Source organism: Perognathus longimembris, chromosome 5 (assembly GCF_023159225.1).
Source record: "Perognathus longimembris pacificus isolate PPM17 chromosome 5, ASM2315922v1, whole genome shotgun sequence".
NCBI classification, from domain to species: Eukaryota; Metazoa; Chordata; class Mammalia; order Rodentia; family Heteromyidae; genus Perognathus; species Perognathus longimembris.
Genome location: NC_063165.1, coordinates 3,964,031 through 3,968,281, shown reverse-complemented (window position 1 = coordinate 3,968,281; position 4,251 = coordinate 3,964,031).

The following is a 4,251-nucleotide window of genomic DNA, read 5'->3' as shown; positions in this document are numbered from 1 at the left end:
CGTCCCTACCCTCTCCTGAACGCCAGGGCAGACGGCCATGACGGAGTCTCCATACCCACGAGCCCTTCCACTTGGTGAGCACTTCAAAGGCTCTCGTGGCCACACCGTCTGCCGCGCGTGACGTCCGACCTTCCTGCGATGCGAGCGTCGTTTCCCAAGACCTCCCCGGGCGATTTCCTCTCTAACAGACTCCAGCTGCTCCACCGTCCTCAAAACGCGCGCACACAGGACGGTCCCTTAACATCGTCACGGGCCGTGTGTGTGTGTTGTGTGACAGGGGACACAAATCTCACTCAGTGAGGTCCCAGCACGGAGCGATCTGGGAGGGCAGAAACTGTCCGCCTCTGACCTCTCGTCGTCCGGACCCCTGCCCCCCCACCCCGCTTATGGGAGCTCAGAACCAGTCCTGTTCACCAAACAAGTGTAACATGACCTCTACCGCTCTGGGACACGAGTGTTTATTTTTAGTCTTCCATGAAAGTACAACTGTTGATATCATATCAGCAGCAGTTTCTAGAAGAACAACAATTAAAAAAAAAAATATTTGGCCAGGCCCAAGCAGCATCGGCTATTAAGAAGAAAGATTTTATTGAAATGGTTGGACTTTTTCATGTTTTGGGTCATAGAAGAGTGAGTAAATGAAGCATGAAGACGAAAGACACAATCACACATTCAGCCGGACAGGAAAGAAAGACCATGTCAGGAGCCAGGCAGAGTTCCTGTGTCATCGTGGCCCTCTCAATCGCCACCGCATCCAACAGAACGGCGCCCTGTAATATCGATATCGATCTAATATCAATCGCCCACCGCGGGGCGAAATCCAATTCGTGTGAGTCGATTGGCTTTTCTCTTGGGAAAAAGTTTACCTCGCTTTCCATCTCTGTCACCGGTCCCTCAAGCCGCCTTGTTTCTGGGTCCCACGGCGGGCGCGGTGTGGCTCCTGTCTCCGCCACGAGGCGGGGCGTCATGGCGGCGATGCATGGTGGGGCAAAGCCTCACGGCTAGGGCCTGGGGAAGGAAGAGGAGACTGGAAGATACAGTCCATGGCCCCGAGGTTTTGAGGCACGGGGTAAGTGAGGCAGACATCGTGGAGGGCGAAAGTGGTGGAGGAAGCTACAGTGACTCATGGTGGCCAGGAAGGAGTCCCACAATCCCCTGCGAGGGCACACGCTAATGACTTATGTCTTCCGCTAGGCCTTACTTCTTGAAGGGTCCGCCTCCCCCATCCCCCAGTGGCCCCTGAGACTGAGCACCGTGCCTATAACACGCGGACGTTTGGGAGACCCTGTAGGATCCCCTCCCCATACCGTAAGATCCTGAACTGAATGCCAGCTACAAAGCGTCCTTTGCCATGAAAGCAATAGATTCCCAGGTCCCCGGCATGGGGACCCAGGCCTACCTGGGAGGGGGCAAGGGGTGTCGGTCCACCTTCAGGCAGAATTCTTGCCACACTCCTTCTCGTTGACAGCCTGCCTGAGAGAACAGGTGACCCGACCGGGAGACCCGACTCGGCTACACCCAAGGAGCACCAGGCCGCTTACCCGAGGGTAATTTTGGGGAAAGCGTTTGGGATGTAGGTCTTGCCTAGGATGCGTAAGACACTCAGTTCCAGCTCCAGGACCACAAAATAAATAAATACGCAAATAAATAACTGTACTGGGGGGGGGGGTAACGCCGGGATAAAGGAAGGGGGTGTTACCTTGAGCAACGCGCTAGGTCCCATGCAAGCCACACAGGGCTTGCACAACTCGCCGTGAGGCCGAGTCCCCCGGACCAGGCCCGTCTTTGCTTCTGGCGTGAGGTGGCCCCTTCTGTCACCGCCTCCTGTCCCCGAAGCCCGGCAGGTCACAGGGCAGGTTTCGCCCCGCCCAGCAGACCTTCTTTCTTTAAAGCTTGCTTTTCAAGAACGGCTCCAAGAAGCCCTCACAGGGACCTCCGCCACTAACACATCATTAACGGCGTGCACGACGTCCTTCTAGAACAGTCCGTCCGGAGGCGGGGGAGCACCAAGCATTCCTTCTCAGACCACCCTCGTCTCTGCTCCCCCAGTTCAGTAAATTGCCTTCAGGCAAAACCAAACCAAGAAAATAATAATAATAAAAGCTTTAAAAGGCAGAACGCGCTCCCTTTATAGGTCCCGAGTTTCTCCTTACGGACGCGAAAGCAGACCGGAACTGCTTCCAGGAAACGAGCCAAGATCCAAGACATTTCCAGATTCCCCTCCCCCCCCCCACTTTGCAGGTCCTGAGAGGTCGCCATTGCCTCTCAAGGACCCCGCTGACCTCTGCGTGGCCGGGCGGAGGGGACGGCTGGCTCGTCCCCCCCCCATGCGTGCCGCCGTGACTGCCGAGAAGAGCCGGGCCGGGGCGGCTCTCCCTCCCGTGAGTCTCCAGAGACGACGGGCCTGGCTCCCGAGAGCCGGCCTGCTGCCGGGCCTGGGGAGGAGGAAGCGGTCGTGGAAACCCATCAGGCGCGCGGACTCCCTGCTCACACTCGGGATCCCCAGTCGCTGAGCAAATGTGTCCCTTTAACTCAAAAGCTATGTGCGTGTGCGTGTGTGGCAGTACTGAGATTTGAACTCAGGACCTTGTCCTCGCTGGGGAAGCATTCTGCCGCCTGAGCCGATGAGCCGCGTGCTCATTTTGGTGCTCAAGGCTGGGGGGGGGGTGAGCTTCAGTTCATTTTAGAATGGGGGGGTGGGGGCTACTTGGGGAAAAAAGAACCCTAAACCTCTCTCCTCTCTCGCTATCTGGAACCCGTGCTTGGACTTGCACACGTACCTGGCTCGCTCTTACACAAGGACGTACCTGTCAGCGCACGCAACACCCTCTTTGATTTCCCCGTTGTACGTGTGGGCCGAAGGCCGTCGTGTTTCTGTTCACCTCTGAGGGCCCGTCTGCTCCTGGCAGCCACGCACATGCCCACCCACAGCTCCCTCCCAGCTGAGTGGGGAGGGCGGGCGGGGACAGGCATCGGCCACCCACCCGGTGCTTGGTCCACGCGAGCAAGGTCCGCCCCCCCCCCCCCCAGGGGAAGGCACGCGCTGGTGGCTTGGTGCCGGGCACAGGAAGGTCCTCGATGCGGGCCTTGGGTACTGTGGGCTGATGGGAGCCGCTTCTCTGGTTTTGGTAAAAAAAATGACCGATAGCAGGGCCCGGAGCAGGAGGGAGAAGGGAGGGAGACAGGCAGAGGCAGAGAGAAAGAGGCAGAAACAGACGGAGAGAGACAGAGATCAGAGAGATGGAAAGAGACAGAGAGGCAGAGACGGAGGCAGAGACAGAGGTAGAGACAGAGAGAGACAGAGAGACAGAGGCAGAGACAGCCCACTCCCTCCAGGGGCGGAAAATCTGCCAGAGAAACACCCCGTCCTGGTGCCAGCCCCGGAGCGCCCCTCTGATCTCCATCTGCCTTTGGCTTTTCTCCCTCTCTGACTCTCTCCCCGTCGGATTCTATTTAAACTCGTTGCAACAGATAGACCCTGTGGTCTCCAGATGACGTCTCCAAGCCGCGGGAGGACTCGGAGCCGGGGCCCCATTCACACGGCAAGCCCCAGACGGCGCCTCTGATTGGCTGCAGGCACGGTTGCCCCGGCAACAGGACGGAAGCTTCCTGCCTCGCCCCCACTCTCTGCGCCCGGCATCCTCTTCATCACCCCATCACCCCCCCCCCCCCCCGTGGCACCAGCGCGCGCGGTGCCGGGTCTTTAATTAACTCAGCTCTGACTCAGGAGTCCGCAGCGCTGCCACTGGCGGCCAGCGGGGCCCAGGACCTGCGTGTGGCCACGTGTGTGCCACCGTCCCGAGTCCCTTCTGGCCAGTCCCACATGTCGGCCCTCACAACATTCACAGCCACCTAGCAGTTGGTGAGAGAGATACTGAGGGGAACCCTGGGGCTCCCCCCTTTGCCCCCCGCCCGACGTGAGATCTTCTCCTCCTCTGAGGTCCCCCCGTTCACTCCGCGGACCGGGCCTTTGAGAAGGCCCGGTAGAATCTAATCTCCGGTTATTCCACAAAGGGTTCTGGCTCTGGGACGGCAGCCCAGCCCTTCCTGTCCTTACCTGGGAAGGAGGGAGAAGAGGAGGGCAGAAGGAGAAAGGGGTGAAGGGCTTTTAACTGGGATCCAGGGACTTGAATAGGAAAGGGGGGGGGGGAAGGAATCCCGTTCATTTTCGGTAGCATGCAAGCACGTGAATGGCGTCATCTCCTTCCAGTGGGGGCGGAGGTGACAGTCGCTGGCTGTGCTGGGGGACTT